At 38.0% G+C, this 24,154-nt stretch overlaps 1 protein-coding gene across 1 annotated transcript in view; it reads left to right on the top strand.

Moving 5' to 3' along the window:
- LCORL (ligand dependent nuclear receptor corepressor like) overlaps positions 1–24,154 on the top strand; it is a gene marked incomplete at its 5' end in the record, with an annotated part of 124,635 nt that overhangs the window by 33,461 nt on the left and 67,020 nt on the right. The gene's annotated exons all lie outside the window — the stretch shown is intronic.

Raw genomic sequence — 24,154 nt, 5'->3', positions numbered from 1 at the left:
GAAAAATTCAGTAGTAGATCCATCTAGGCTGAGACTTGTTTCAGGGGACACTTTTGATTACTGTTTCTATTTCCAGATTAATAATTGATCTATTGGGGTGTTCTGTTCCATCCTGACTCAGTCTTGGGAGATAATAGGATTCCAAAAATGTACGTTTTCCCCCTAGGTTCTTCATAGACATAAAGTTTTTCATAATAATTTCTGATGATCGAATTCCTACGGTCTCTTGTAACTTCTCCCCTTTTACAACTGTCTTATTTATTGGTTTTCTCTTTTGTTTTTTCTTCTCTGTGAACTTAGCTAGGAGTTTGTCAGAATCTTGTTTATTCTTAAGGAAAATCATTATTCTTGTTTCTTTGGTCTTTGTGGGTATTTGGTTTCTATTTTGTTGATATTTACTCTTAAGATTGATTGTTTTCATTTTGCTTGCTTTGGGTTCCCGTGTGCTTTTTCTTGAAACTTAATGTATGCCGCCGGTAGGTTGTTTATTTGGTTTTATTCTTGTTTCCTGTTGAAGGTTTGCATTGCTATATTTTGTTTATCTGGCAGTTTGTGTCACATTCTCATTTGTTTCCAGGAATCTCTGTGTGTATGATATTTTAGTTACTATGATCTACAATACTGTTGATAATAGAGTTTCAAGCATAAGTGTTTCAGATTCAAATCCATGGCCAGTGTTTTGATCAAGGGTTCCCTCCCTTTACCATACTCATCACATCAAACTCATCTTTTTTCTTTTTTTTCAGTTGAATTCCTGTGTTTGGGACATATGCTTACAATAGAGTTGGCTCTTAACAGTTTTGATGAAAACAGTTAACTCACTGCTGAATCATCTAACCCCTAACGCACAGTGCTCTTTATGTTATCCTCATTGGCTTCTGCCATTCTCCCATTCCTCTTTTTTCCTTAACAGTCTTATTTCTGTAATCCAGAGCTAAGGGGTTGCCTATATTGACAACCTTCTTATGTCATGCTACTCTCTATGTACCACAGATGAATGATAACTTTAAATATTTTGGCTTCTCTCTCTGGCTTACTTCACTTAATATGATATCCCCTCCAGTTCCAGCCAAGTTGCAATGAACCTAATGATTTCATCCCTCCTTGTGGCAGCCTAGAATTGCATTGTATGTATATGACACAACTTCTTTATACACACGTCACTGAATATTTGGATATATCCAGTGCTCTGCTCCGTGGAATCTTTTAAATTCTTCATTATTTTCCTCTTTGACCCAGTTATTTGATAGTAAGTTGGTAGTTTACAAGGGTCTAATTCTTAATTTCAAAGCATTTTGCTTTGAGCAAATACATGATATGATTTCTCTCATTTTTATGGAATTTATGTCACAGCATGTTTATTTTTGGAATGTCCTGTGTGTACTAGAAAAGAATCTGGGGGTGGGGCATTTTGTATATGCCTATAAAGTAGTACTTCTTTTCTATTTATTCCTTGAGGTTCAAAATTGTATTAGGAATTATCTGCCTAACTTGTGTATATAATCTCCTACAACTTTTGTGTTACCATTAAGATATTTCTTATTTATATGATCTTTTGGTATATTTATGTTAATGGTGCTCTGTGCTTTATGTTTGGTGATTTCAGGCCATTGATGATCAGCGAGTTTATTTAAATGAAGGAATTTATTGCCATTATTTTGTATGGCTTGTGAATGCTTGTAAAGTTTGACATTACTTCTTTGTCCCTCTCTTTTTTTGTGAGGAATGTATACATCTGCTTTTTATGAGAAGTAGTCAGGTTCCAGTTGTCTTCATAGTCATGTCCTCTAATTATATATGTCTGAGATTATTGTTTAGTTCACCTTTGACATTATGACTTTATCCATTTTTAAATTCAAAACAGGTGAGCCTCCTGTGCAATGTACAAGACTATTTCTCTCCTTTTCTTGTTGTGTGCTGTCCGATATCTTTTTGCTCCCAAGTAGGGTCTTTGCTTTTTGTTTGTTTTGGGGCAACATTTGGCAGCACTCGGGTTACTCCTCTGGCTGTGAACTCAGAAATTACTCCTAGCATGTTTGGAGGACCACATGGGATGCCGAGAATTGAACCCAGTTGGCCATGTGCAAGGCAAACACCCTACCCGCTGTACCATGGCTCTGGCCCCTGGGTCTTTGCATTTTAAAGTACAGTTTTGAGTGATCCTTGCAAAGGTAGTTTAAATGACCGTGAATTTCTTTAGCTGTTGCTTTTCCATAAAATGTGTTTTACTTCATTGAATTTGAGTGATAGCCTAAATGAATAGCATATTCTTTTGAAGATACTTTGCCAAACCATTCTCTTCAGATCTGTAAGGTTTTGTTTGGCAGATCTGTTGTGGGTCTTTATGGGGTTCCTTTGAATGTGTTCTTATGTGTTCTTACTTTATATGTGTTTTCTTTGATCTTGCTACTCTCCGGACTATTTCTTTGTCTTTTGTCATTTTAAATTACAGTGTACCTTGAAATTCTTTATTTGGGCTTGTTTGTTTGGAACTTGAGCTTCATGGATCTGGATCCAAGGCCTGAGTCCTCAGATTGGGGACATGCTTATCTATAATTTATTTGGCCAGTAGTTCTTCCCTATTCTCTCATTCCTCCCTCCCTACCTCTCTCTCTCTCTCTCTCTTTTTTAGTTTTTGGGCCACACCCAGTAACGCTCAGGGGTTACCCCTGGCTATGCGCTCAGAAGTTGCTCCTGGCTTGGGGGACCATATGGGACGTGGGGGGATCAAACAGCGGTCTGTCCTGGCTAGCGCTAGCAAGGCAGGCACCTTACCTCTAGCACCACCGCGCCGGCCCCTCATTCCTCTCTCTTGAAGACTCCTATAATTCAGATACCATTGCTCTTTAACTTATCCCAATTTTCTGATACTATTTTCATTCTTTCTCCTCCTCTTCTTCCTCCTCTTCCTCCTCCTCTTCTTTTTCTTCCTTTTCCTCCTCCATATCTTCCTCCTCCTCCTCCCCCCACCATTAAAGTTGTTATCTAGGATCTTAAGTGCTAGGGACTTTAATCAAGTTTTTTATTTTTGCCCATTAATGTTTTGTGGACTTCATTTTGTCAGCTGTGCTGTGAGAGTTAGGGGTGATTGACGATCTGGTTTTCTGCAGGCTTGGGTATCAATCTAAGAGTTACATTCATCACTTCCAGTCATAATCTAAGGGTCACATTCACCAATTTATCACTTCAGTGCTTTTTCAACATCGAAGCACTGCTGGAACTTTGCAGTACAGACCAATGCTGCCTCCCTGTTTTCACAGTACCTGGCACCTCACTCTGCCTCAGTTGCTTCACTTTCAAGATTCATCAGTTGGCACACTCAGAACAGTTTTCCTCATTTTTCATATCAGACTTATGAATCTAGGTGTGTGCCTGGACTAAGATAGACTTCAGACGGGTACAGCACTGGTGAGATTCTAAACCATCATCTTAGCCTGAATTGAGCAAGTTGCTTCCCTGCCTGGGTTCACAAATATATGTTTGCCATTGCAAACGCCAGCTCTGGGCCCTTCTAGGTCCCAGTGCAACCTCCCACTCAATCCTTGTATGGATGGAGATCCAAGAGGTGAATTCAGGTTCACTGTTTCACCCCTCCTCCAAACTCAGGGGACATGTTGCTGAATTGCCTTACTGTTTGGTATCCTCTTGAGCAAAAACTAGCAAAATAAATGTTTGCTGGTCACATCTCAGTATTTCCTCTGTGAGCCTACTCGTGGAATCCTTTGGAAGTTTCTGTGTTTTGTTGCATTTTGGACCCAGTACAATCACCCTTCGCCGTTATCTGTCGTCTTGGCCCCCCATCTGTGTGTGACCCAACATTTCTATTGTTACCATTTTCTTGAATGACCACATTTAAAAGAAAGAAGCCAGATCCAAATCTCACACCTTATGCAAAAGGCCATTCAAACTGTATCAAAGACCTTGAGATCAGACCAGAATCCATAAAGTACAATGAGGAAAACATTGACAAAATACCTTCAAGATTTGGACCTCTAAGTTGTTTTTTTCTTTTTTTCTCTTTTTTTTAAAATATAATTTTTATTTTAATTATAGTGGCTTACATATCATTCACAGTAATATTCCAGGTACATATTTACATTGAATCAGGGGAATTCCCACCACCGAATTGTCCTCCCACAACTGCTCCCATCCTGCCTCCCATATCCTCCACTTTCCCCCCCAGGGGGTGCTAGAATGCGTGGTCCCTTCTGTGTCTAGTTTATTACTTCGTGGTCTTATAACTGTTTGGTCTTGGTGCCTCCATTACTGCCCCCTCTAATTGGGAGGCAGGACTAGAAAGTTCAAGTTATGTAGTTTTGTTTGAGGAAGAGAAAGGTAATATAATGGGGTAAAAATCGACTACGCCGACTATGAGCAGAGTCATTCTAGAGGCTCTCATCCTTGGTTTGAGGGACGAAGGGGAAAAGAAGAAAGTGAAACACCACAACAGTTCAAAAAGAGGAATCAAATAAGATATCCAGTGAGCACTGCAGCAATAAAAATATGCACCACATAGTTGCCATGGTCTTGAGATAGGAAATATGACAAGGCGCAAGGAGGAAGAAGAGAAAAGAGGAAAGAAAAAGTAAATATATAATTAAAAAAATGGACAACTACTTCAATATCTATCCCAAAACAAAGAAATTGACAAAAACTAGATAAAAAAATAATAAAAAATTAAAAAATTGAAATAAAAATAAAAAAGGATTATTTAGTGTTTTTTGTCTCCCCCCCCCCTACATAGGCACAGTAAATATTGGGGTCATCCGAAATGGGAATTTCCTTGGCCTAAGAGATACAGGGTTTCTCTACCCTTGGAATATATTGTCACGGGATTATCTATAGACTCCTTTCACGTTCATTTACTCTCCCCTTGGTGTTTTTGTGCCTTATGGAAGACTTCTGCTCCGATCTGGATGTTAAAAACAGACCTCTAAATCTAGAGGTCTCAGTCTGTGCACAGGTCAAGGAGTGGAACTTATGATGAGCCAGTTCTAATATATCCTGACAATGAGGAAATTGGGAGCAAATGGACATAAGAACAGGTTTTCCTACCTTACCAACTAATGATAAAACAAAATCAGAAGACTTACCACACTATGGGCTGTGCAAAAGCCAAGAACGTGATTTACAGATGACCAGCTGATAGAGCCATGACCGGGCAGTATGTATTCTGGGACCAAAAAGAAAGCCCTAGTCTAGGGTTTGGTCTACGTCCTGCATAACAATCATGACCTCCAATTCCAGAGTCCTGACTGAGGCAATTGCAACTGAACGGCTCTTCTGGAAACATAACGAAAGACAATATCCCAGGCTCCATCTGAGTTTCAGTGCAAGGGCCAAGACCACTAACCACAGAAGACAGATTAAAATGACATCGAGGAAACAGAACTTCTAAAATCACAAAGAAAGTCTTCATCATAAGTTCTACTCCTTTTTTTTCTCTCTTTTTTGGGGGGGAGTTTTTGGGTTACACCCAGTGGCGCTCCGGGTTACTCCTGGCTCTGCGCTCAGAAATCGCTTCTGGCAAGCTCAGGATCCCATATGGGATGCCAGGATTCAAACCACCACCCATCGTGGATCGTCTGTGTGCAAGGCAAACACCCTACCGCTGTGCTATTTGTCTGGCTCTCAAACTTTTTTTTCAGTGATACGATATGATTTCATTGGCAAAAGCAACAGATGCAGAAATGAGCAAATGGGACCGCATAAAATGAGTTTCTACATGGCAAACAAATCAGATTTAGGTTTAATGTCCAAGATATACCAAAAAAATTACCAAAAAACCTGTTTTAAAAATATATATGATAAAAGGAAATGAAGACATGTCTCTGACAAAAACAATGGTCTGTAGGGGCACGAAAAAGTGCTCATCATTACCTAATATCAGGAAAATCCAAATCAAGACAATGCAATATCTTACATGTGTGAGAATGATGCACATCAAAAAGAAACTTAATTTAAGAAGGGAGAAAAAAAATGAAACAATTTGTGCTGACAGAGATGTGGTGAAAAGGAACTTTCATCCACTGCCAGTGTGAATATTGTCTGATTCAAGCCCTATGGAAAACGGTATGGAGATTTCTCAGGAAAGTAAGACTAGAGTGTCCATAAAACCAAATAATTCCACCTCTTGGTATCTACCTCTAGGAAACAAAAAACATTCATCAAAAGGATACATGCACAGCATTATTCATTGCAACACTTAGCATTATTAACTAAGATATGGAATAAACCAAGTTGTCTATATGATTAGATAATGAAGTCATACTATATGTATGCAATGGAATTCTTTGTACTGCATAGAAGGATGAAATCCAGCCCTTTGTTCACTGCAACTTGGATGAAACTGGAAGGTGCTGTGGTAAGTGAAGTTAAGTCAGAAGAAGAAAATAAATAATGAATGTTCTCACTTACCTGTAGTATAAAGAATAACAGGACATGGGAATGCAAAGTAGCAAAGGCGAGGACACCTAAATTACCCTTGTCCTATATTATTGAGCAGAGAAAAATAGGGAAGTAAATAAGGGGACTGAGAATAGAAGAGGCAGAGGAAATGAGTTTCTCAAAGTGACTAAAATGTATTCATACAGTGACATTGTTTAGGTTTTGAATGGGATAACCATATATGGAAGATTGCCAATCTTTGGCCTCCCCCCCCCCCCATTTTCAGGGAAAATAAATCATTTGTTGCCTCCCTCCCCCCACAAACCTACCTCATAAAAATGAGCAAACAGAAATAGTTCCTCAGTTGCACCCAAGGCTGCCACTTCCCCCTTGTGTGTTTGTGATACCTACTTTGGGGAAACTGGTGTAAGTGATTTTGTATGGATTGTTTGATGTGCATATGTTACATAAGAGTATGTTAGGAAAAGAGATGAATTATTAAGGTATCATTGTTTTTTCCTCTTTTACTGTTTCTTCAGACATTTTGACCCAGTTTATTAGTGAGCTTTGAACCAGTATTGGCACTATTGATACTTCGAGCCAGACAGTTCTTTGTCACTGTGAGTTGTCCATTGTATTGGAGGGTCTTCCACATCTGTGATACATGTAGATATCTATAATTCTATTCATATGCTCATGCTTGGGCATGAAGGCCACTTTAGCACCTCTTAATAGAGACACCTTTATTAATAGAGGAACCACAGTCCTTAAGTCATTTTTATTAATAGAGCCTCTGTAGTCCTTAAGTCACAGTGGAAAATATCTTTGACATGTGCTAAGTAAATAGAAAGAACTAGAACAGAAAAGGGAGAAATTCTTGAAAGAGTAACAATGAAACTGAAGTGTTTTAGATTCTAAGAAATAGAAAAGAAACTAAACTAAGCAAGACAAAAATACAGTTGCTCTTGAAGCAAGGTAGGTTGTAAATAAGAAAGGTTGTGTGTGATTCTAGATATTTATTTGATCTGAGGAAATATAGCAGGTTGTTTTTATCTTACATTTTAGGTTGTGTTCTAAGCATTATCTTGAGAATACTTATTGTTCTATGGCCTCAGAGTGAAAATACTGCCTTATTTATTCAACTGACATTTGAGTGTGATGATCAGTGTGCTGACATAACAAATAAGATGGCATGGTTTCATCCTTATTGCAGCTTCTATGCATTTTATGATATTTATCATATAAAAGTATCAAAGATTTATTTATGTGATTTCACCCGCCTGCGTATAATTTCCCCTTTTTGCAGGTCTTTAAGTTAAAGGCAGTATACTTGTCTCTTCTTAACCACTTTGTTTCTAGAAAACCTGGTAGACTTACAAATATTTAAATGAATAATAGAGTAGTTGGAAGAGAGGTTTTTGTTTTGTTTTGGTGGCCACATCCCGTGGCACTCGAGCTATTCCTGGTTCTGCACTCAGAAATCTTTCCTGGCAAGCATGGGGAAGCATTTGAGGTGCTGGGGATCGTACCCGGGTTCATCCTGAGTCATTTGTGAGCAAGGCAAATGACCTGTCTGCTATGCTATCGCTCCAGCCCCTGGAAGAGATTTTTAAGAACTGTTCATGATTCTTTAGTATTGTGTTAGTTTCTTCGTGTTATCATTTCACTTAATCTAATATCCTCTAGTATTACCATATTGTTGCTGATCTAAAATTTTCCTTTTTTCTCACAAATAATTTATCTTTGTATATTACATCTTTATTCATTTGCCTGTTGTTCCATGTCTTTGCTATTGTGAAAAATATTGCAATAAGATTGTAGTTTTATTACTTCACATAAATAAGCAGAAATGGAATTGCTACATCATATGTAAGTTCTCTTTTTTAATTTTCTAAGTAACCTCCATTCTGCTTCACTAGGAGTACACAGGTTTTCTTTTTTTCACATCTCTCCAGTTCATATTATCTCTCATCTTTTTTGATGATAGCTGTTCATGGGGTGATATTTCAGTGTGGTTTTTATTTCTGTTTCCCTCTTTAGTGAAGGGTTGAGCTCCTTTTTTGTTTGTTTGTTTTGGGATCACACCCTGCAGCACTCAAAGGTTACTTCTGGCTCTGAGCTCAGAAATCACTCCTGAATGGCTCAGAGGACCATATGGGATGCTGAGGATCAAACCCAGGTTGGCCTCGTGCAAGGCAAATGCCCTACCCACTGTGCTATCAGTCCTTTGAGCTCTTTATTCATGTAACATTTGACAGTTTGTGTATCATCCATGAAAACTCATTTGGCTACACATTTTTTTCATTGGATACTTTATCTTTTTATTTTGGGGTGGTATGAGTCAGTAAATTTTGGATGATAACAATTCTCTAGGATATTTCAAATTTTTTTTCATGAATTTGGTTTTTTATTACATTCCAGTGCATGCAGAAGCTTTTAATTTTAATGACTAATAACCCAATTCTGTTGTTGTTGTTGTTGTTGTTGCATGAGCTTTTGACTTTCTAAGATTATTATTAAGGATCTTTTCCCCCATGTTGTCTTCTAGAAGTCTAGTCTAATGGTTTCAGTGATCTTGAAAATCGGATTTTACGAATGAGTTATCATTATTCAACCATGTTTCTGGGGTAGGAGTGGTGCTTAAAATGTGCTGTAGGCTGCAGGGAGCAGCTTTGTATGAATAGCTAATGCAGAGTTGTGTGTGGTTGCTTTTCTTAGGGTTGGAGTGTTGGCAGGAGTGAGGTGGGCATGAAGGCCTCTATGCTGAATCCAGTATTTCCTCTACTTGATCAATCAAGGACATATCTAAACTTATGATTAGAGAAGTGAAACCTACCAAATGATGGTATGAAATAACAGGTAATTAAATGTATCTTTAAAAATTTATTAAAAAATAGATACAGGGGGCCCGAGAGATAGAATGGAGGTAGGGCGTTTGCCTTGCCTGCTGAAGGATGGTGGTTCAAATCCCGCTATCCAATATGGTCCCCCAAGCCTGCCAGGAGCGATTTCTGAGCATAGAGCCAGGAATAAGCCCTGCCAGGTGTGACCCAAAAACAAAAAAAAAAAAACAGGACGGGCCAGAGTGGTAGCAAAGTGATAAGGAGTTTGCCTTGCATGCGGCTGACCCAAACAGACATGGGCTCTATTCCTGTCATCCTATATGGTCCCCCAAGCTAGGAGCAATTTCTGAGTGCAGAGCCAGGAGTAACAAAAAAAGATACAGGAAGTAATGGATAATTAAAGTTAAGCATAGGATGATGAATAACCATACTATAAACTGATGTATTCTGCATTACCCACTGATTATTTTAATCCTAATCATGAAAACTGATCTGATGGCTATTAGTTAAAATTATTTCTTAATAAAAATACATGTGCTAGAAAGTTTTTATTAAAAATATTAAATAATTTTATTATAACACTGATTTACATATGAAAGCTGTTTCATAATACAATTGTTTCAGGCATTAAGTGCGTCAACACCAATCCACCACCAGTGTGACCTTTCCTCCACCATTGTCCCCAGTTTCCCACCCACCCCCTTTACCTGTTTCATTAGCAGACACAAAAAATAATCACTTTATCTATTTTTTTTGTTTTATTTGGGTTTGGTTTGGGCCACCTGGTGATGCTAAAGGGTTACTCCTAGCTTTGAGCTCAGAAATAGCTCTTGGCTTGGGGGACCATATGGGACACTGGGATATTGAACCAAGGTCTGTCCTAGGTCAGCTGTGTGCAAGGCAAATGCACTACCGCTGAGATACCGCTCTGGCCCTAAAGTGGTATTGGTGATCCAAAGAGATTATGGAAATTAAATGTGACCTTTTACTTTTTTTTTTTTACCTTAGCCACTCTTTTGTCTAGGAAAGGACCCTTCTCCCCCACAAAATCATATTTTTTTCTTGTATATTTGTAATAGATTTAATGGCAATTTTTTTTTTTCGGTTTTTGGGCCACACCCAGCAGTGCTCAGGGGTTACTCCTGGCTGTGTGCTCAGAAATAGCTCCTGGCAGGCACAGGGGACCATATGGGACACCGGGATTCAAACCAACCACCTTTGGTCCTGGATCGGCTGCTTGCAAGGCAAACACCGCTGTGCTATCTCTCCGGGCCCTAATGGCAATATTTTTTAAACCAAAGATGGTTTGAGGACCAGAGAAAGAGTATAGAGGTTAATAATGGCACTTGACTTGCGGTTAATAATGGCACTTAACTTGTACACAGCTGAGGCTGGCTCAGATTTGATCCTGTCCACCCCTTCGAACTGTGAGAGCAGAGATGGGAATAAGCCCTGCACTCCTGGGTATAGCCCCAAAACTAAAATGAAATGAGTTTTGTTTTTGTTGTTGCTGTTTTAGCGTAGTTTAGAGTTTGTTACTATTATAAGCCTATCATGGGATAGAGTTAGCAGTCAAAATACATGAATGCAACTTTGTGTTTTGTGGAAGCAATAGATTTCCCAAGATGCTTACAGATACCCAAATTTCTAAGTCATGATTCACTTTTTGAATGAATTTTAATACTCTTTGAGTTGTAAAGACTTTATTGGACTATATACTTAGATTCTTAAAACGTGTAGCACACTAAGTACAGAAAGCATTTTAGAAAAACATAATAAAGGGGCCAGAGTGGTGGCGCAAGAGGTAGGGCGTTTGCCTTGCATGTGGCTGACCTAGGACAGACCGCAGTTCGATCCCCCAGCGTCCCATATGGTCCCCCCAAGCCAGGAGCAATTTCTGAGCCCATCTAAATCACAATGGTTTCAATAAAATAAAAGTAAAATAGTAAAAAGAAAATGGTTCTTGAAAAACATGTCTTAAGGGGCTGGAGAGGTGAGGCAGGCAGTAAGGCGTCATTTGCCTTGTATGTGCTAACCTAGGATGGACTGTGGTTCCATCCCCCAGCATCCCATATGGTCCCCAAAGCCAGGAGTAATTTCTGAGCACATAGCCAGGAGTAACCCCTGAACATCACCGGGTGTGGCCCCCAAAAAACAAAAAAGTAAAAGAAAAACATAATACGGAGGAATGGCAGCATCTATAGAGCCAAAGAAAGAGAGACAAGCAGCAGGATATTTGGGACTAACTGAGACAAGAAAACAGCACCTGGCTGGAATCAGATTGATGTTTGGGAGAGTATTTTGGCTAAGGTAAAGTAACTTAAATTCTTTACAATTTTTCAAATTTCTAATTAGTATTAGTTTTCTTTAGTTTCTACCTAAGCATTTAGAAGTTAGTTTTATGTCTCAAGGGAGAGACTGGATTCATCTTATGAACTCTTCTACAATATTCCAAACTCGAATATATCACACTATTTTTTTCATCCTTTTAGTCTCAGAATGCCCCTCCTTTTTTTGGTTTTTGGTTTGGGACCCACACTTGGTGGTGCCCAGGGGTTATCTTTTTTGGCTCTAGTATGCTTTTTAACTTGGGAAGGTAGTCTTTCTTGGAGGGTGGGAGTAGGGCAGATATGGAGCTGAGCCACACCTGACAGTTCTCAGGGCTTACTTACTCCTAGCTCTTTGCTCAGAAGTCACTCCGAGAAGGTCACTGGTGGGCTTGAGGGACCATATGCGGTGCCAGGGACTGAAAGTGAGTTGACCATGTGCAAGGCAAACAAACGCCCTTCCTGCCTTTCTATCGCTCTAGCTCCGAGAGGGCTCTTTGTGTTCATGCTGTAGTGTGTTTTTGCTTTCAAATCATTGTTCTGTCACTATACAATAGATGATTTTTCAGGGATAATGGGATTCATAATATTCCGTGAGCATGCAGAAAGCTTGTTACCTTTCCTCTTTCACCTCGACTCTTGACACCCATTATTCATTCTTTCATCTCTACTGTAACCCCTAAAATCATTCCTGGGTGACTTTATTGCTCTGAACAATAAACCCATCAAAACAACTAAACTTCACAGTTGACTTAATTCTCATTAATTATCTTCACTTTTCTTTGCCTCAAAAGTCATCATTTGACATGAAATTTTTTTGACAAGTATTATTAGGTATAATTTACAGAGTGCAGTTTTGAGTTTTGACATGCAAGCAGTTGGAGCACTGGCTCCTCCTCAGTAATCAAATTATTAAACAATTTCACCATTCCCAAAAGCCCACTTGCTCTTTGTGTTGGTTTTTTCATTACCTAAATTCAGAAACCGACAATCATTGATTTACTAGTTTTGATTTTTCTGGAGTATCATATTGATGAAATGATTACTCATATGGTTTATGTTTCATGACTTTACAGTATTAAAGAGCTTCATACTTTCATACTTATGAGTCTGGCTTCCTCCATTTAATAAGCATGTGAGATATATCCATTTCATTGCATGTATCAGTACAATTGGATCTTTCAACACACAAGTCAAACTACTTTGAATCCACTTACACATAGATTGTTTTGAAAATGCATGTTGTAAATTTATCTTATTGACAAATAGTACTATAAATCTTTTCCTCCTTTATTATTTTTCTGACAACATCTTTCATTCTCTAGCTGCATGGTAAAACTAAAGTATATATTAAAATACTAATTTCTCAAAATGATCATTAAGTTTGGGGAGAGATATACATGAAAAAAAATATACATGAGTTCTTGCCTGGAGGTTAGCAGACTGCTGTTAATGCCCATGTTGTTCCTTTAGTTCAGTGTTCTGTTGTACCATAGTTCTTATGGTCAAAAGTTGAAGGTGTTTGTAAGTTATCAGACTTGGGTAACTGAATGAAAATCTATGGCTGCATCTATATGTAAGTGTTGTTGGTGGTTGGCTGTTTATTATTATTATTATTATTATTATTATTATTATCTGTATTGGTAAATATTTTGTAATGAGATTGTTGTTATTATTATCTGTATTGGTAAATATTTTGTAATGAGATTGTTGGATCAGTGTTATGTTTAACTTTTCAGAAATTGTCAACTCGTTTTTCTAGGTTGGTTGTACCATCATATATATTCCACGGCAATTTATGAGAATGTTGTGCCCAATGACCAGCATGAGGTATTAGAAGTTTATTTTTGGTGGAGGGAAAATGTTACAGTGGTGAAGGATGGTGTACCTTTGATGACTGAAACCCAACTACGAACATTTTTGTAACCATTGTGCTTAAATAAAGAAGTTATTATTAAATGTTTATTTTAATATAGAGGTCAGACCTGACAGTGTTTGGGCCTCGGGAACCATTTTTGTTGTTTTTTTGTTTGTTTGTTCTTATCTTCTCTTTGTTTTTGTTTGAGGCCCATACCTGGTGGCACATAAGTTTTACTCTTGGCTGCTTTGCCCTCAGAGATCACTCCTGGCAGGCTCGAGGGACCATATGGGATGCCAAGGATCAAACCTGGGTTAGCCACGGACAAGGCAAATGCTGTGCCTGCTGTGCTCTAGGCCCCTTCCAATTCCTGTTCTTGCTCAAGGGTTCCTGTGGTACCCAGGATTTAACTGTACTTTGTATAAGCTAATCATGTACTTTATTTACTCTAGCCATTTCTTTTTAGTCATTCTAATCGTTTGGTAGGCATTGATACTTTATTGAGGCGGTAATGTCCAAATCACTGATAATGTTGAGCATCTATTCATGTACTTATTTGCTGTGCATGTTTTCTTTGAAATGCTATTGTCACTTTAACCATTTTAAAAATCACTTCTTTATTTTGTTCATTTATTTTATTTTTGCACCACACCTGAAGGTAGTCAGGGTTTACTCCTGGGTCTGTGTTCAGGAATCACCTCTGAAGACACTTAAGGAACTGTACGCAGTGCCAGGTATCAAAGCAGCTTGGCTGTAAGCAAGGCAAACCCTCTATCTATTACATTCTCTCTCTGACCCAAGACTTGTTTGCTTGCTGAATGTTAAGACTGCAAGTCTTTCAACCTGGAGTGATAGCACAGTGGGTAAAGTGCCCTGCACGTGGCTGACCTGATTTTGATCCCTGGCACCTATCTGGTCCCCCAAGCCTGCTAGGAGCAATCCTTGAGCACTGAGCTGAGCAAAGCCAGGTGAGGCCCAAATGTAAAAATACTTTTTCAAGTCCGTTATCAGATATGATTGTAAAGTATTAACAGGTCTAAACAATATTGCTAATATTTTTTTATTTAATCACCATGCATTTACAAAGTTTTTCGTGATTGGGTTTCAGGCATATGATATTTTCAACACCAGTCTTTTCACCAGTGCCCTTCCCACTCCTATTTGTCTCCCACCCACCAGTCTGCTTCTATGATAGGTGTGCGCGCACACATGTGTGTGTGTGTTTTATAAATTTTTGCACCATGGTATCCAGTACTGTGGCTGATACATAACACTTTTACTACCTTTCAGTATCATCACCTCCTCCCAGTTGAACACCCCTGCCTATTCAATGCCCCAGTCCTCTTAGGTGACATGTTTCCTACTGAAGACCAGTCCTCATAGTCTTGAGTGTTCATTAATCCACCATTATATTTTTGTAATTTTATTTTATTGAAACAGTTGTGTTCTACAGACTCCTTCATAGTTGAATTTCACATGTACAATGTGTCAGTGTTCTTCACACCACCTGTTGTCTTCTAGCCTGCCAGTGTAACAGGCCCCTTTGAGTTTAGATTGTTAAAGTTTAGGTCCCTTGAATTTATTTTCGTTGGCTTCAGGTCTTGGATATTTAGTTCTGTCCTTATTTATTTCCCCAACAATGCATCCCAGACCACATCCACCATTATGTTTCTTTCTCTTTTGCGAGGCCACACCGAGTGATGCTCAGGGGTTACTCCTGGCTATGCACTCAGAAATCGCTCCTGAATTGGGGAACCATATAGGATGCTGGGGATTGAACCGAGGTCCGTCCTGATCAACCGTGTGTAAGGCAAAACACCCTATCTATAGCTGTGCTATCGCTCTGTCTCCATTATGTTTCTTTATATCACATAAAGGAGAGAGATCATTCTGCATCAGTCTCTCTCCCTCTGACTAACTTGACTTAACAAGGTACTTTCCAGGTGCCTGCATGCAGCAACAAATGACTTTGTCTTTTCTTATGACAGTAATAAATAATCCATGGTGCCTCCCATCATCTATTCTTGGACACTTCGGTTGTTTCCATATTTTGGCTATTGCAAAAAATGCTGTAAGAAGCACAGGGCTTCAAATGTCTTTTCTCCATTTTGTTTTTGAGTCTTTGAGGTAGATTCCAAAAAGTGGGATTGCTGAGTCAAATGGAAGCTCAATGTCTCGGTTCTTTAAAGAATGTCCATATTGTTTTTCAGATGATAGTCCCATCGGTAGTGAATGAGTGTCCCTTTTTCCCCTATATACACCAGCACTAGTTGTTCTTTTTGTTGTGTGCCAGTCTCTGTGGTGTGAGATATTTCAATGTGGTTTTGATTTGCATCTCCCTAATGATTAGTGACATAGAGCATTTTTTCATGTGCCTTTTGGCCACCTGTATTTCTTCTTTGAGGAAGTTTTTGTTCATCTCTTCTCACCTAATTTTCTTTTAAAGTTCTGTTCGTGCCTTGTATATCTTTGATATTAACTCCTTATCAGATGAATGTTGAGTAAATAATTTCACTCATTCCATGGGAAGTCTTTGTATTCTGGTTATTTATTTTGAGATACAAAAGCTCCTTAAATTTAATGCAATCTCTTTTGTTTATCTTTGCTTCCACTTGCTTGGTCAGTTGACATTTCATTCTTGAAGATGCCTTTAGCTTCAATGTCATCAAGAGTTTTGTCTACATTTTCCTCTAGGTACATAGATTCAGGTCTGCTATCGAGGTCTTTAATTCATGCTAATTTGAATTTTGCTAATAGTATTAGAAAAAGGCCTGAGTTAATTTTTTTGCATGTAGCTGATCAATTTTCCCAACACCACTTGTTGAAGAGGCTTTCCTTGCCCTACTTTTTGTTTCCTTATAAAAAATGAACTGATCATATATCTAAAGGTCTGTCTTATGATATTCAGTTTTATTTCATTGATCTGAGGCCTGTCTATTTCAGTACCATGCTGTCTTAATTACTACTGTTGAGTAGTACAGTTTGAAATTGAGGAAAGTGATGATTTCCATCCTTTTTTTTGTACTTCAAGGATTGCTCTGCGGGGTATGGGGTGGGGTACGGTCAAAGGCATGATTTTTTTAGAGAAGTCAAAGTGGGAAAATATATTTTCTATTTATCTTCTAATTGATCGTTTTGGGGAATCTTCATTAGTTTCTTCAATAGATCCACCTATTGGTGGATCTTATTTTTATGCATGAACGATCCTTCAAAAGAAAACACTTTTCTTCTAGTGCTATGCTGATCTTTTGATAATCAGTACTCTCCAGTTTTGTATTGTCTGAAATATCTTTATTTTCAGTTTGGAAGACTGATGCTAGGTAGACAATACTGTTGAAAGCTTTTCAGTACTGTAAGACTCCTCTGACAGTAGTCTCCCCACTGTCTCATAAGACACACTATAATTTTTTTTTGTTTTTGTGTGTAAGTTATCAAGTGTTCAGAATTTTGATTATTATTAACTGGACACTCTAGCTAAGTAGCAAAAAAATTTTTGTTCTTTTTTTTTGAAGTAGCAAAATTTTAATCATTTGAAGAGGACTTAGGGTTTTACCACAAGTGAATTGTAAGAGAATCGATAGCTATGTCATTGAAACTGGTGGGAGAATACCCAGAACAGATGTACTAAATATGTCAGACACATTTTTGATGACCATAAAAAATATAAATCAAGTCCAAATATATTTATAAATTTTCTATCTTTATTAAAGACATAACTAAGGGGTCAGAGATAACACAGCAAGTATGGCATTTACCTTACTCTGAGCCAACTCAGGTTTGATCCCAACATCCCATCTAGTCTCCTGAGACTTCCAAGAGTGGTAAAACAATAAACAAAAAATATTATTTAAATACTAGTAAGAACAATTTTAATCATAAAATAGTAATGCTTGTTGTTGTGCTCACTCAGAATTTGAAAAGAACATTAATGAAGAACCTAAAAACAAACCTAAAAGGAAATAGATATGTTGGACTACTAAGTTATAGACAACTCATGGACTTGGGGAAAAAATATGCAGATAGATAATATAACAATAGAAACAAAAAGCATGTTTGGTTTGAGGATCAAACTCAAACTCTGGGGCTTTTCTAAGGTGGATATTTTTGTTTAAGATTTCCCCCAAAATTGAGGTGGGACTTCTAAGAATCTACAAGGGTAAAAGCAGCTAGACCTAAAAAATGTTTTCTCTGAGCAGGAATAAGAAACGTAATGAGATACTGAATTATTCCTGAATTAGTGAAGCCCTGAAATTGGTTTGAACTAGGCTACAGTCTGAATGTTTGTGTGCCTCCAAAATGTATACAATGAGCACCTGATACCCTGATGTAATTTCATTTATGAAGTGGAGCATTTCAGTTAGTGACTAGGTCCATAGGGTTGATTCTTATGAGAGAGCTTAAGTCTTACCCTTGTAAAGAAGCCCCTTAATTAGCTTGCTTCTGTTCTTAGGGAAGAAGACTTAATCAGAAGTTATTCTAGGGGGTGGAGCAGTGGCGCAAGCGATAGAACATTTGCCTTACATGTGGCTAACCTAGGACGGACTGCAATTCGATCCCCCAGCGTCCCATATGGACCCCCAAACCGGGAGCTATTTCTGAGAGCAGAGCCAGGAGTTACCCCTGGAGCACTTCCAGGTGTGGCCCAAAAACCAAAAAAAAAAAAAAAGAAGTTAGTTCATATAACCTATAGCACAGCCGCCATCATAGAAGATAGAATGATAAGCACATAATAAAATATTTTCAAAAGCATATAAAGCAAAAAATTGAAAGGTGAAAAGAATTAGACAAAAACAGTTTTATCTGAGATTTTACTTTTTTTCCAACAAATGAGAATGATTAAAAGAACACAAGTTAATATGTTAAACTAATGAACAGTCAACATTTTTTAAATACAAAATTTGTTCAAGCATATGTGTAGACTTTTCAAATATTGTTCATTATATGCTTAAAATAAAATCTACGGTTTGCGAAAGATTAATAAACCAAGCCAGTCAGGCTTCAGTCTGAACCATGAGGTGTCAGCCAAAACTGACTTTTCTTTATTATCCCAGAACAAATTCTACCAGGATGGGGGAGGGCAGAGTGATCCAGGTGGACTTTTACATAGCAAAGGAGAGATTTTAACAAAAAGAGGAAGTTGGGGGGGTACCATTTTTTGGGTTAATTGTGGATAAAGTCTTACAACACATCATTTTCAAAGTTTATATGACAAGATTAAAATCATATTGGGCGTTTTCTTTTATTACAGTGTAAGTAAGTTAGAAATCTATAAAAGTATAGCTTGTGCCTGCATATATGGAACCTTAATGAAACTAGAAGATGTTTTCACTGAATGGTAAGAAATGGAAGAAACTAAAGAATTTGGTAGGTGAAATGAAGAATTCACTGAAAGTCTTCAGCAGCAGAGTCATTGTAGCTGAGGACCAGATCAGTAAATCAATGGTATTCAGCATCATTTCCCCACCACTTGATAGATCAAATAGACTAGGCTATCAAAAGATTAAGCACAAAAATACAGAATTTGAAGGAATAAATGGTAATGAGGGGTTTAGTAGACATGTATAGGGCTTTTCATCCCCACAGAACTGAAGGCACAGTTTTCTCCAGTGCACATGGGGCATTCTCCGTGATAGACAAACTACATGTGCAATTGCCTCCGCTCCTGCCCTTTACTGGGAGAGAATTCCGGCCAGCAGCTTTCTCTCAACCGGGACAGAAGGCAGAAGGCAACTACAAATAATTCGCGAGTGTTAAGCTCTTTTGTGAACACCTAAAAAATTAAGCTGTAGAAGTTAGTAAAACGCTCAGGGTGATGTGTGTGCCAGTCGAGAGGCTTTATTGAGGGGAGAGCAGGGTTTTTATGCCCTGCTCCAGTGGGAGGAGTAGTAACATAGGATTGAAACATAAACCAATCAGATTTGTACAAGTACAACAATTTTAATCAATGGGAGCACATTTTGATGGCGGGAAGGATAAGAAGGAACCTGGCAGGATGGGGGGAGGGGAAGCAAATTCTTAAACAAATAGCTAATTGATATTTACGCAAATACAATTTTTTGTTTAGCCTATATTCCATTTAGATCTTTCTTTTGTGCAAGCAATAAGGATCACAGTTTAAACTTTACAAAAACATATCTATAACTATATGCTTGAGAGCAGACACAAAAACAGGTTCCATGGAAGGGTTAAGGAATCTGGTTAAGCCAGATTCTGTGTGCTGAGCTAAATTTATTTGCAGAGTTTTCTGTTGGCTCGGGGCTATGCAAACTTTATGGCTATCAGGCAGGCGGTGGAACATTGAATCATGTGGGGTGCGTGGTCACCCACATACATGCTCTGCCATCAAGCATCTATCAAAACATACCTCCATCAAGCCAAGAGGATAGAATTGTATCAACCATCTTCTTAGATTATGAAGCATTAAAGTTAGAAGTAAACCACAAACAAAATGAAGAAGTAACTCACACTTGGAACTGAACAGCTCACTACTGAACCAGTGGGTCAGAGAGGAAATCAGAGCAGAAATCAAAAGATCCTTAGAAGCAAACAAGAATGAGGACTTAGCTACTAGAACTGTTGGTACACAGCAAAAGTGATATATGTAAGCATTCATCAGTAAGGAAGACTGTCCTCACATAAATAACTTAACTGCACAGTTTAAGAAATTGGGAAACGAGCAACAAAAGGAATCCAAAGCTGGCAGGAGGAAGGAACACATAAAAGTTAAAGCAGAAATTAATGACTTAGAGCCCAAAAGATTAATTAAACCAAGAGCTGGCTCTTTAAAAAAAATAAATAAATAAACAAGATTGATAAACAAGTAGCAGGATAGGATTTACAAAGAAAGAGAACCCCAGTTAACCTTTTCATTTCATTAAGGGAGATATTACATCAGATATCACAGAAATTAAAAGAATCACCGGAATTTCTTTGAAAATATCTATGATACCAAACAAGAAATCCTAGGAAAAATATGCATACATGTTTGGCTGAACCAAAATGTATACTTACTGAATAGTAGTAATTAAGAATGTGGTACTGGAATAAGGACAGACCCTGAGATTAGTCAAATAGAATAGAGAATCTAGAGACAGGCCCATAGGTAAAGAGTCAGTCAGTCTTCAATAAAGGAGCAAAAAAAGATGAAGTGATGCAAGAAAAGCCTCTTCAAGTGGTGCTAGAAAAAAATGATTAGTTAGCCACATTTAAAAAAAAATAACTCAGACCTCTTTCTAATACCGTGTACAAACAGCAAATAAAAATGGTTTAAAGACCTTTATCATATTGGAACTTATTAGATATATACAAAAATATTGACAGAACGTTACATAACATTGAAGCTCGAGACATCTTTAAGGCTGACATGCCACTGGCCAAACAAATGGAAGTAATGATAGACAAATGGGAATGCATTAAATGAAGAAACTTCTGCACCTCAAAAGAAATAACTACAAGAACACAAAGACAATGCACTGATTGGGGGAAACCTATTTGCCCACCAATCATCTGATAAAGGGCTGATAGCCAAAACATATAAAGCACTGGTACAAGAAAAGAAATTTAACCCCAATCAAAAGATATATAGAAATTTCCTCAAAGAAAAAATGCAAATGGCCAGGGGGCATATTAAAAATGTTCTTTATTACTAAGCATAAAAGAAATGCAAATCTAGTGAGGTGGAGCTAGAAGTAAGGTGTCTGTCTGCCTTGCAAATGCTAGCCAAGGAAGGACCCAGATTCGATCCCCCCAGCATCCCATATGGTCCCCCCAAGCCAGGGGCAATTTCTGAGCGCTTAGCCAGGAGTAACCTCTAAGCATCAAACGGGTGTGGCCCAAAAAAACAAAAACAAACAAAAAAAAGAAATGCAAATCAAAGCAATGAGATGCCACCTAACACCAGAGAGACTGGCACTCATCAAAAAGAACTAGAAGGGACTTTATGGACCACGGCTACGAAGAGACCTCAGTTAAAATTTGAACAACAATAAACCCTTCAGAAAGACTATTTCCAATTTGTATCTATGATGTATTTGTTCCACTATTAGTCAGAACATCCTGTATTTTCTCACCTTTTCCCCTGGAGAGTAGAAGAGAGAATATTGACATTCTTAAGAGGGCAGCATTACTCTGATATCAAAACTAAGTAAGTATGAAAGAAATGCATAGGCTAATTTAATACTTCACGATGGGGCCAGAGTGGTGGTGCATGCGGTAGGGCGTTTGCCTTGCATGCACGAACCCAGGACAGATTGAAGTTCCATATCCTGGAGTCCCATATGGTCCCCCAAACCAGGAGTGATTTCTGAGCGCATAGCCAGGAGTGATCCCTGAACATCCCCGTCCTCGAGTGTGGCCCAGAAAGAAAAAAAAAAACTTCATGGCAATATTGGGGTTTTCCAACCTGAAAGAATGCTGAATTAACTTTCATTGTGTGTCATCATTACTAAAATTTAGAAAGAAACAAAATTTAATGATTATTTAATAGGCTCAAAATAATTTTCACAGATATTAGCAAGTAGCTCATGATAGAGAGCCTCTATCAAAGAAGAAGATTCTTTAATGTGATTGTGTTACCAATTTTTAAAATACTTAGCAAACATTGTATTTAGTGATGGTACTTTTGGTTCCTTTACTATTTAGGGTATAAGACAAAGAAGCTTGCTATCACCCTTAAATTTTAGTATCATATTCAGGATCTTAGTGAAGGCATACAGATACTAAAGCAATAAGGAGTCACAGGAGAAAACCAAGTTATCATTACCTGTAGATAATAATATCGATATGTAGAGACTTATAAGCTATAAATTAAAATTGGAGCTTAGTAGAGGTGCAGAAAGCCAATAAACAAACCTCAGTTGTATTTCTCTAAACCTACAAAAACACATTTTAAAATTAGGTTACCTGGGAGCCAAAACAGCACAGCAGGTTGGGCATTTGCCTAACACACTGCCAACCCCAGATTCAATCCCCAGCTCCCATATGGTTCCCCTAGCCTGCCAGGAGTAATTTCCGATTGATGAGCCAAGAATAACCTGAATGCTGCCTGGTGTGCCCCCTCCAAATAATGATACCACTAACAGTAGCCCCAATACTATGCAGTCTGAATAAATCAGCAGGATTAATAAATTTAACATAATAATTAATATCAATAAACAGATATTCAATTAATATTGGAATATTACTACTTAATATTAATGCTGATATAATGCATCAATTTCATATTAGTAAATTAATATGTATAAGACCTTGATCTTACATAGTGCAGAGTTGAGAAATCCAACAGAACCAAGTATAATTCCTTGTTCTTTCCAGACTTAACTCTTAGAATTGATTTAGAGTAGGCTTATGTGGGGAGACATTGTTCTTTTTTTTTTTTTTTAACTCATTGTAGAATAGCACTTCTAAATTAGGTACTTAATATGTTTTTTAGGATCATATTGAGCACATCAAATAGAATATATTGAGTTTAGGCTCATTCAGCCAGTTTTCCTGCTAATAAGTATTTTCTACAAGTCATCATTAGTTGTAAAGTGCGTTTCTTCGTGATCTATTTAGATGTGTCACTTTTTGACTGATGCATTGATATTAATATTCACTTGATGTTACATGACATACTTTTTTGATAACATTCCTGATCTAGCTATCTATCCATGCTTGGCAAGGGGACTGAAGCTCAGTGCTTGTTCTCGTGCTTGGCTGGCAGTGCTGTGCCCCTGATCTTCAGTGCTCGGGGACCACCAAGACTCTGGGCCTGGAGGTGCAGAAGGGGTTGGGAGGGAGGGGGATGGGAGGGTATAGTGCTGGAAATTGAATCCTGGGCCTTGAACATGCCAAGGCTCTACCACTAGGTCTACATTGCCCCAGCACTTGGGAAAGTTTCTTTTTAAAATCATTTTGCTTTGTAATTTACAACTGAGAAATATATAGTAGATAATTGCTTTTTGAGATCTAGCAGGGCATCTTCATAATTTTCTTTTCTGCCACCCACCAGAAGTCATCCTTAGACTCCAGAGCATTGCTTGGGATAATAGTGCTTCTAATTAGTATTTCTAAATAGTAGAATACTTGTTAAATTTTAAAACTCGATGTTGCTAATCTGACATGTTTTTTAGTAATGTTTTTCTCCTGAAACATGGTGATTCATACTGTTGATCAAAACGTTATATTTGGTTTTTAAATTTAAGCTATTTGCATTAGACTTTCCATAACAAGAATTTTCCCTCCATTGCCAAGGTTGTAGATCAGTGGTAAAACACTGAACTTGCATGCATGAGACCCTTCAGTTTAATTCCTGGGGGAATCTCTTAACAGCTATTCATTCTTGAGGTCGGAACGATAGCATGGAGGTAAGGCATTTGCCTTGCATGCAGAAGGACAGTGGTTCGAATCCCGGCATCCCATATGCCCTAGCTATTCATTCTTATAATTAAAGTCAAAGATAACTACTTTCTTCTGGGGCTAAAGAGATAGCATAGCAGCTACGGCATTTGCCTTACACAAGGTTCGATTCGTGGCACCCCATATGGTTCCCTGAATCTCACCAGGAGTGATTCCTAAGCACACAGCCTATAGTAAGTCCTGAGAACCACTGGGTGTGGCCCACGAGCCCATGTTCTTCTAAGTTAATGTTTTTTAATAACAAATACAAACAGGTTCTCTTTTCTAATTATTTCCCTCTCCACAGATTGATTATGAAAGAAATATGCCCATAATAGAGCTGTGTAATTCTCTGATACTCA

Source organism: Suncus etruscus, chromosome 16, assembly GCF_024139225.1.
Source record: "Suncus etruscus isolate mSunEtr1 chromosome 16, mSunEtr1.pri.cur, whole genome shotgun sequence".
In the NCBI taxonomy this organism is placed as follows: Eukaryota; Metazoa; Chordata; class Mammalia; order Eulipotyphla; family Soricidae; genus Suncus; species Suncus etruscus.
Note: the sequence above shows the minus strand (reverse complement) of the source record. Positions and strands in the feature narration are given on the sequence as shown.